Below are 11,291 nucleotides of genomic sequence, written 5' to 3' on the forward strand. Positions count from 1 at the left end.
GGGCTCAAGCAATTCTCTTGCCTCAGCCTCCTGAGTGGCTGGGACTATGGGCACCTGCCACAACCCAGCTATTTGTAGAGACAGGGGTCTTGCTCTTGCTCAGGCTGGTATTGAATTCCTGAGCTGAAGCAATCCACCTGCCTCTGCCTCCCAAAGTGCTAGGATTACAGGTGTGAGCCACCAAAGAGTATCTTAACTTATTCATAAAAATCCACCTTTGATCACACTAGAGTTTATGCAAATGAGGTGACCAAGCCTGAGCCCCTAGACATCCTCAGGATGGGGCTGATCACCAGAAATACCAAGGAGTTGGTCGTTGGAGGACTGGAACTTTTAGCCCTAACTACTGACCACTGGGAAGGCAAGGAGAGGGCTGGAGATTAAGGTCTATAAAAACCTTTGAACAATGAGATTTGGTGAATGTCAGGGTTGGTGAGTACACATAGATGCTGGGAGATTGGAGTACCCAAAGTGTTCACAAAAGCTCCCCAGCCCCCACAATCCCACACCTTGCCCTACACATCTCTTCTATTTGGTTATGCCTGTCCTTTATATTAAAGTGGTAAACATTAAGTAAAGTGTTTTCCTGAGTTCTGTGATCCGTCTTTGCAGATTATCTAACCTGAGGAGTGGGTTGTGCGAATCCCTGATTTATCACTGATTGATCAGAAATAGGTGATGGTTGGACTTGTGACTGGCATTTGAAGTGTGAGCAGTTTTGTGGGATTGAGCCCTTAAGTTGTGGAATATGATGCTAACTTCAAGCAGATACTGTAAAAATTGAGTTAAATTGTAGGACATCTAGCTGGTGTTCAGAGAGTTGGAGAATTATTTGGTGCGGAAAAAACCCTCATACATTTGGTGTTGTGTGAGTGCAAAGAAACAGTGTTTTCTCAGAAGCATAGCTGTGTTCCAATATAGCTTTATTTGCAAAAACCCGTGGCAGCCAATTTGGCCAGTATCTGTAGTTGGTGCACCCCTTGGTGACAACAGCAAAAGCCCAGATTCTCACAGGGGGAATTTGACAGGGAAGAACTTTGCTCTCAATCAGAGAAGAGATAGTACAAGATGATAAATGCTTTTAGGTTCAAAGAATTCTAAATGAAGCTAACATTAGGAAAGCAAGTGCTGGCTCCCAGCTCATTGAATCAAAGCCTTCATGGATAAACCTCTAGGTCCCAAGATCGGAGGGGTTTTCATGGTGTGCCTTGGGTTGAACTATAAGAAAGCACTGATATTTGACCATTATTGACAAGTAAAAATGGCAGCTTGATATGTGTGAACTTATATAAATGCAGAAATAATACTAATACTATTGAGTGCTTACTACATTTTTGACACCAGGCCAATAGTATGCATGCATTCTTTTACTTATTTCTTTTTAAAAAATTTTTATTATTTATTTATTTTTGCATGTATATGGGGTCTTATACTTGCTCAGGATGGTCTCAAACTCCTGTCCTTAAGTAATCCTCCTGCCTTCGCCTCCCAAAGTGCTAGGATTACAGGTATGAGCCACTGCACCTGGCCATTTTTACTGAGTTCTTAGATCAAACCTGTAAAATCACTATTATTGTTTGTACTTTCCCAGTAAGAAAATTGATATGTCAGCTATCTGTATGCTTTTCCCAGGATCTCACAGCTAGGAAATGCTAGAATAGAAAGAAAAGATTCAGGCTGATTGAATCAAAAGTCCATGTTCTTAGTCATCAAAGGGTTCCTTGTAGAAAATAATTACCTTGGAAAAGTATTTGAGGCTATGAACAAAGAAGGAAAGGGTACAGATTTTTGTAACTCACTGTTAAACAAATGAGCCAAATATGGCCCCTGTAGGTTGGCCCCTATGTTGCTTACATTTTCATAACGGGGTGAGACCTGTTAGCCCAAAAGCCAACTGATGTCAAACTCAAATTCTTGATTTGTTTTAAGCATAGCCCTTCAAAAGTATATTTTTATAGTATGTATTTATTTCAACTTTTATATCTCCATGGTTTTATTTTTTTAAATGCGCAAAAATTTTAACATGTTTCATTTGAGAAACAAGTATATGGTATTTTAATATTAGTTTATGTATCTCTGTTGTATTTCAAAAATAGTTTTTGAGATAAACAAAGGCCAGAAGGCAATAATTTGCTTGAGAACCTATCCTTTCAGAGAAACTAAAATTTGAACCAAGGAATTTGACTCTGGTCAAGCATGTGCTCTGTTAAAGTAAATTAAAATGGAGAACAGTTCTAAAGAATCCCTGAGCAGACGATATCAGTTAAACTCACAACAAATCTTAACTTTGCTTGATTTGCAAACATAAGCCAAACTTGACTTGGATTATTTCTTGCAAATATCAGTATTAAGGAAAAATGAAACTTAAGGCTAGCCAGCCAGAAGCCACCAACTAACTTATATAACAAGAGACTTTTCACAGGACAGAAAAACAAAGCAATTCCATAACCACAGCCAATCAAATCTTCCTCCTCTTCTTCTTCTTTTTGCTTTACTTTCTTTGTCTCATAAAGCCCTCTCCTTGCATTCCATCAGCAAAGCCCCTCAACCACTTCTGGTTTGGAGATGCCCAATTCATTAACTTCATGAGTCACTGCTTGCTCAAATAAAGTCTTTAAAATTTTATTGTGGTCACAGTGTATGGCACACCTCTTGGGGGAAGGACGCAATTATAAGAGGGGCTTTACCTAACAAATGCAATCAGTATAACCTAATTCTTTGTACCCTTAATGAATCCCAAACATTAAAAATAATCAATAAAATTTTATTGTGCCTCAGTTTGCATTTTAGCAGTTCTTAGCCTTCCTATTGTGTCTCATGAAACATTCCTCCCATTTTTTTTTTTTAAGACATGGACACTTCCAGGCAGGTTTTATAGGCAGTCTTTCTCTGCTATTTAATAAAGGAGGCCTTGATATTTGCCTTTAATAATGTTTTGCGTGAGTTAATTTACCACGAAACATTTTAATTTTTGTTTTTAAAACGTCTCCCACTTCAATTAATAATTGCAATATTCCATTACCATGTTCATTTGGTATTTCACGAATGCTATCAGTAGAATGTATTTGGGTCATTACATTTTCTTTTCATGATAAAAAAAAACTTACCTAATTTTAGAATAGTAATGTAAATTCAGCGTAGATATTTTCTCACTATTAGTTCATTCTCTTATTAATAGATTGCCTGTTTCCTATTAGAGTTTGGCCCAGTACAGTCATAGTACATATGTTCCAGTTCCAAGTGGAAATATATATATTGCTAGCATTCAGTTCCATATTGTTTATTCATTTATTCATCCAGTTGATGAATAAATCCCATCAAATTCTATACTTTTCAAAGAGTCTGTACATATTTTCTGAATACATTTTATGCTGAATTTGTGTGAGGACATAATATTTAAAACCATTATAAAATTTGTTCTCTGAAAAGAAAGAGGAATAAAAATTCTGATGCTTTAGAGCTAAAGTAGTAAGTTAGAAAAAGTTAGTAAAGAGCACTTCAGACGTTAGCCTTATAGGCCTCACATTGAAGATGGTGAACCTTTGATTTTAAAGACCATTTGTGATGAAAGGATCCTCTGGTAAGACTAATGGTATCTATCAAAGTATTGAACACTTACATTTTGTAAAATATTTAAGAGGAAAACCTAGGATCTAACTATTACAGAAGGAGGTTTTGGAATCTATAAGCATCACCCAGGACTGTTTCAAATGATGCCACTGAAGCATTGATTGGAGCCTTTGGTGCCATTGAGTTCCAAGTAAGTTGTAAAGCAAACAGAAACTCTCCCGGAGGGTCAGAAGAAATATTCTTTTTCATTAGAATTCTTTATCTTTAGGGATGATTGCCAGGAATCTCCTTCTACAGCTAACTACTAAAACTTTTTTTAAAGTCTTGTAAGTTTTCACCCAGTAAGTTGTAAAATAATAAGAAATTGATGACTTACTGAGATTTGAATTATGTTTTCATTTGTGTGCCTATCCTTTTGCAATTTGTTAATTTGTTATGTAGCCACAGGGAGCAGGGTTCCATATTAAACTAAGTCCTCTAGAGGACTGCTATTGTTCTCAGATGAATGCTTCCTCTTAGATAGGGCTCCGACAGAGGAAAAATAGAAAATTTTTTTTCATAAATAAAATATAGTTGAAGATGTGTTAAAATGGATTTTTATAAGTCAAATATGAAAGACTAGGATTTTGCATTTATTGATTTTTAAAGAGAATATAAATATGCAATATTTAGATGAAATAAAATATTCTGGTTAATCAAATATCTGGTTCCTATACTTTTAACAAGGTACATGGATTATCTATATTTAAGGAATTGGGATTCAGGGAGGTAATATTAACACTGTTTTGAACATAGTGTCTAACAAACAATATTATTGAGTACTTATATGCTAATGCTAATCATTTAAGAGTACTGTCTCTTTTAACTTAATATTACATTTACTTTTTTACTTTTTTACACTTTTTCACAATATTGTAAACTTTGTTATACAGAAGAACATAATTTAATTTGTCCTTCTACTTGGGAAAGATAAGATAAACTGATTGATGAAAGTTTCCAAGTGATAACATGGTTGCTAGGTAAACTAACCACATGTAATGAAAAAGAGAGAGGAAATGTTGACAATAGAACTGTATAGAAATTAAAATAACAGGTGTGTTAAAGATCAAATAGATTTTTAGTGAATTACTTTAATCTTTTCAGTTTTACAGGTAGCCCAGTCACTATGAATCACCAAGGAAATTGAGACCATAAAGTATGAACCTACAAAATATATACACATTAGTACTCTAGCTTCTGATGAGGTTGAACTAGATAATTAAGATCAACTTTCCTATTGAATATACAAAGACCTTTGCAAATTAATACGAAAAAGATAAACAATACAAGGGAAAAATAAAAAATCTACCTGAACAGATGTATCCCAATGGAGGACATAATATCTGGAAATGTGCTCAATCCCATTGGTAACTAGGAAAATGCAAATTAAAAGCACAATGGGATGTCACCACATACCAATCAGAATGGAAAAAATAAAATATCTGATAATGTACATGTATGAGAATAGCCAATTTAAAAAAAAATAAATGAAATTTCCAATTACTAACAAGGGTGTGGAAGAATGAGAGCTCTCATGGACTGCTGTTGAGAGAATTACTGTAAAATCACTGTAAAATCACTTTTGTCTGATAGTAAAGCTTAAAACATGTACAAACTATGACCTAGAAATTCCTTTTCTGGGTCTCTATGCCCCCTGGAAATATATGTTTACATGTACTGGGAAACATGCCCTACAATGTTCACAATAGTGCCTTATTAGTAGAAATTCAAGCAGGAGCAACTCAATAGTAAAACTGATAAACAAATGGAGGTGGGTCCATGCCATAATATAGTAGAGAGAGAGAAATGAATGGATGACACCTCCATATAAGAGAAGGATAAATCTTAATACAAAAGACTGAGCTAAAGAAGCTAGGCTAATACCATATTATCCTATTGACAAATATTTCAAAAATGGGCCATATTAAAAATTATTGGCAGTATGAAAGTCAGGATAGTGGTCATGGTAAGAGGTAGGCTGGGATTATAATCAGGAAGAGACAGGTGAAGGGCTTCTAGGAGAACCTGTGATTCTATGTTTTGACATGGATGGAAGACATATGTGTGTTTGTATTTTTTAACAATTTGTTAGCTATGTATTTATGGTTTCTGACCATCTTGTATTTTGTCTCACAAGGTAATCTATCACAGAAACTTATTTCACTAGCATTTCAGAAAGATGAGTTCATTTATGGTATAAATATTTAATGAGTGCTGTCTTAGCAGTACATTTTGTGTTGCCATAAAGGAATACTTGAAGCTGAGTAATTTATAAATAAAAAGATGTACATAGCTCAAGGTTCTTATGGTTGGAAAGTTCAAGATTAGGCAGTGGGATCTGGTGAGGACCTCAGGCTGCTTCTACTCATGTTGGAAGGTGAAGTGGAACCAGCATGTACAGAGATCCATTGGTGAGAGAGGAAGCAATAGTGGGCAGAGAGGTGCCAGACTTTTAAAAACAGCTCTCTCTCTCTCTTAGGAACGAATAGGGTGAAAATTCCTTGACCCCTGAGAGAGGGCATTAATCTATTTATGAGGGATACACTCTCCTGGACCCCCAAACCTCCCATTAGGCTCCACCTCCAATGCTGGGAAGGGTCAAACATCTAAACTGTACAATGTACCCACAGTATACCTCGGCCTGTGTTAGGGATGGTTCATAATTTAAACCAAGTGAACCAAAAGTGAACAAAGGTAGATAGACTAAAGGAGTTTCACAGCTTTTATTTAGTTAGAGTTATCAACAAGTGTATGATTGGAAATGCTAATGAAAGGAACAGAAAAGTAGGTGACAGAAAGGTACAAATGATCCTAGAAGCCTCTAACATTGGAGGGGAAATTTGTTTGCTAATGAATTTCCTTCTTAGTTTTGAGCTCTGTCCTTAAGCTTGTTTGAAAAATTGCTTGACTTTTCTCTCCAATTCTTTGTGCTTTTTCCACATCACCTGTAAGATGCTTCTATTGGTTCCCTTAAACTACTGACCAAGCACTTATATCATTTGTTATTTGGAGGAAAATAAAAGAAATCAAATTCAATCATTTTGAAAGCTCCTAACTAAGTATTAGAGCCTACGGGGTAAACACAAAAAATCAAACTTGAGAACTTTTGACCTTCCTCTCACTGATGTATGTTGAAAGTAATTACATGAATTTGTATTTCTGGCCTGTAAAAAGGAAGAAAAGCCACAACAACAAAGAACACTTGGCCCAAACTAAATTTCCTGCAAACAGCTTACTGTGCCATTTTTGACAGCTTCCTTTACTACTTGAATTTATAACCTTGGCTATGAAGAGATTTTTAGTGAAGGTGGTGATTCTTGAGATAAAAAGTCTAGAAGCTGATTCCTAAACAAGCGAGTAGGGCTTTAATCAGAATGTACTTGTATATCAACTAGTATAGTGTCTAGAAGAACGGGTGTTCTAATGAATCACGATTTACTAAAATGTTATTGTGAGTAGCATATAGGAGTAAATTAGAATGCAAATATCTGAATTAAAGCAAGAAAATCTGTGTTTTACTACCAAAGCTAAGTAAGAGTGGGTAGTCAAAAAACTTGGAACAGATTTAATTGTCATAAGGACTATGAATGGCGTATGACGGCCGAGATGAAAGTACTCTTATCTCTGTTAAAATAGCTTTCTGTATGCCATTTAAGTACATTTTAAAAACATGCTCTGGGAAGCTTACATAGTAACTTCAAATCTTTTCAGAAAAGCACATCTACTATCTACACTATGTGTGTGAGTCAGCTATGGTTGCTAAGAGACCAGAGCTTTAAATTAGTTCTATCTTCAAAGGGCAAGGTTAGGAGAAAGAAATCACTTTCTCCTAATTGGAAAAGGGAGGTGTGCAGCTTAATGCCAAACAGTAAAGAATGTCACCATTTGTCTTAGGATTTGTTTGTATGCTGCTGGAAATCATTTAGAAATATATGTTCACTAACTCCTAGCAAAACATTGTGAGCCAAGGGAATGTTAATTAAGAAAAACTCATGTCTGTTGTTTGATTAAATATATGCAGATGGTTAAGGTGGGTTTTTTTTCCTAGAAAGATACAGAAACTTCTAACATGTTCATTTCATAGTTACCTTAACCATCTCAACCCAATGACCCTCACTTCCCTAGCTACTGAATCCTTCTATGATCCTTGTCACTGTTTAAAACAAAACTGCTAAAATTTTTGAATCCGAAGTTCCTCCCTAAGTTCACAACCTCCAATGGTATGATTCTTTCATTCTCTTACTCCTATTACAGGGCTTGATTAGGGGTGAGGGAGTCATCATATTTCGACTCTCAGATGTTCTGCCTTTAACACTAGGGAAGATTGTAGAGGACATCTACTATGATAAGAAATACCAAAAGAGAATCAGAGTAAGAAGATAAAATGATGAATTGAAATTTAGACACAATTAGTCTAATATGCCTGTGAGACAATATATTTATCTAGAGTTCGGGAGAGAGGACCAGTTTGAAGCCATTCACACACAGACAATAAATCAGTTGTGAGGTGATCTAGAAAGAATAAGGACTAGGAAGAGGTCTCAGGGCCAGTCTGAAGAACTCTAACATTTTCAAGAGTTGCTTTAAATGGAGAAGGGTTTAAAGGGTGACCAGAGAGGTGTAATGTATATAAAACAAAGAGAGTATTTCAAAACACAGAGGGGACAATAGCGTGAAAAGTAGGTGGTGAGGCCAGGAATGGTGGTTCACACCTGTAATCCTAGCACTTTGAGAGGCCAAGACAGGTGGGTTGCTTGACCTCAGGAGTTCAAGACCAGCCTGAGCAAGAGTGAGACCCCCGTCTTAAAAAGAAAAAAAAAAAGGAGGTGGTGACACTTTGTCAGAAGTCTGAGAAGTCCATTGGATTAGCAGCATAGAAGTTACCTATGATCTTGGTAAAATCAATTTTAATCATATGGATGATGTTGAATCAGAACGTGGAATGTGGAATGTGAGAGAAAAGTGAAGAGATGGAAATGGTAAATATCGGGCATCTTTTTGAGAAATTTGGATGAGAAAGGAGAGAAAAATCAAGCAACAGTTCCATGCAAAAATCAGAGTGGAGGATTTTTAATTGAGTAGAGCTTAAGTAAGTTTGAATGCTAATGAAGAGAGATCTGGAATTCAGAGCAAAGGAGAGAGCTGAGGCTAAGGGCAGAAGAGACATTTTGCCATTGTAAATTTGATTTGTAAATTTTGTGGTTGGCAGTCAATTAAGTTCCCATTGAATAATATTTCCTCTTTGAAATTAAGGGAGTTATCTGATGAGTCTGTCGTGGAATAAAGAACTTACCTGACTAAATGTCATGCTTTATGTGTGGTTTGGGTAGGGCTCTGGATCCATTTCTTTGTCATTCCCTCAGCCCTTCCCTTTCTTCAGGAGTCAGAACTCTTCCCAGATAGAATTTCCCAGTGGTAGAAGAATAGTAACACGAGTTCCAGGTTTCACATTTGCATACCACACAATCTATGGGAGAAAAGGTTTGTGTTTCAGGGTTTTCAGAAAAGTTTGGAGATTCACCAAGATTGAACAGGCATAGGTCAGTTACCACCCATGGACAGATGGGCAAAAAGATGGCAAGTGCTGACTGGCCTGTGTTAAGTTCTGACTGGCATGTTTCCTCCTTAGACCTATGGATTGCCAATGGAAATGGAAGGTTGTTTGAAAGGTAAACAGTGAGAAATAGATGGTGAGAAGCAAAATAATTATTCACTACTAAGAATAAAGAAGGGAATCTGGAAAATTCTAGAAAGAGGGGGGAAACAACAACAATGGGATAACTATAAAAGAATAAAAATCAGGTAGATATAAGGTTTAAAAAATTAATTTCCATAACACACATTAATACATTACAGATATGTGGCTACTAAGGATACCTAAGTCTTCTTGAGTGGGCTTTGTAAGTTTGCATGTTTCAAAAGATTTGTCTATTTCATTTAAGTTATAGAAAAATTTATTGGCATAAAGTTTTTCATAATATTCCATTATTATCTTTTAATCTCTGTAGACCATATGGTGATGTCGCCTTTCATTCCTGATATTGGTAATTTATGTCTTTTTAGTTTTTCTGATTAGTCTGGCTAGGGGTTTATCAATGTTACTGTTCTTCTTAAGTAACAAGTTTTTGGTTTCTCTGTTTTCTATTGCCTATTTTATTGTTTTCTGCTCATCTTTATTATTTCCTTTCTTCTGTTTACTTTGGATTTTATTTGCTCTTCTTTTTCTAGTTTCTTAAAGTAGAAGCTAAGATCTTTCTTCTTTTCCAATATAAATGCTTAGTGCTAAACATTTCCAAGTATTGCTTTAGCACATCCCACAAAATTTGGTATTTTCATTCAGTTCCAAATACTTTATGATTCCTTCCTTGACCTGTGGATTATTTAGAAGTATGTTATTGAGCGTTCTGGGTCGAATTGTATCTCCCCCCAAAGATGTTGAAACTCTAACCCCCAGAACCTGTGAATGTGACCTTGTTTCGAAATAGGGTCTTTGCAGATGATCACAGTAAGAAGAGGTCATTTAGAGTGGGCCTTACTTCAGTGTGATTGGTGGCCTTATAGTTTATATCCTTATAAAAAGGGCAAATCTGTAAATAGATATACATACATACAAAGAGAATTCCATATAAATATTGAAGTTCCATAAGCCAAGGAATGCAAAATATTACAGAAAACCACCAAAAGCCAGGAAAGAGGTGGGACAGATTCTCCCTCGTGACCCTCAGAAGGAACCAAGCCTGCCAACTCCTTGATTTAGGATTTCTAACCTCTAGAACTGTGAGGCAATAAATTTTTGTTTAAGTCATGCATTTTGTGGTACTCTATTAGAGTAGCTCTAGCAAGTAAATATACAGTAAAACCTCTGTAAGTTGACCACTCAGGGGACTGCAACAACCTGGTCAACATACAGAGGTGGTAAGCATAAGAAACTAGGCCTACTGTACTTATATGTACATGAGGTTTATGTCCTATCTATGAAAATTAGGTCAACTTAAGACAGTAGTAGATACAGGGAGGCTGTAGAACTGTGGAGGTTCTACTGTGTTTAGTTTCAAAATATTTGGGAATTTTTCCAGATATCTTTCTTTACTTATTTGTCATTTAATTCCATTGTGGTCAGATGACATACTTTGTACAGTTTAAATCCTTTTAAGTTTATTAACACATGTTTTATGATCAGGAATATGATCTATCTTGGTAAATGTTTGAAATAAGCACTTGTTGCTGTTGTTCAGTGTTTGGTCTTTAAATGTCAATTAGGTCAGGTTGGTTGACCATGTTATGTCATCTATATCCTTGTAGATTTTTTGCCTTCTTGTTCTATCTATAATTGAGAGAGATATATTGAAGTCTGACTATAATTGTGGATATTTATTTCTTCTTAGAGTTCTATCAATTTTTGCTTCATATATTTTGAAGCTGTATTAGAGATCTACAGTTGTTTAGAACTATGATATTCCCTTGACTAGTTTATTCCTTTATCATTATGAAATTGGCCTCTTTATCCCTGGTAATATGCTTTTCTCTGAAATCTACTTTGTCTGAAATAAATATAATCACTCCAGATTTCTCTTGATCAGTGTTATCATGATATATCTTTCTTCATCCTTTTAAAAATGATATATTTTGGTATTTTTATATTTAAGGTGAGTTTCTGGATGGTATGGTAATTCTTTCTTTCT

The sequence above is a fragment of the Otolemur garnettii genome, unplaced genomic scaffold (assembly GCF_000181295.1).
Source record: "Otolemur garnettii isolate 467f Iridium unplaced genomic scaffold, OtoGar3 scaffold00051, whole genome shotgun sequence".
Taxonomy (NCBI): domain Eukaryota; kingdom Metazoa; phylum Chordata; class Mammalia; order Primates; family Galagidae; genus Otolemur; species Otolemur garnettii.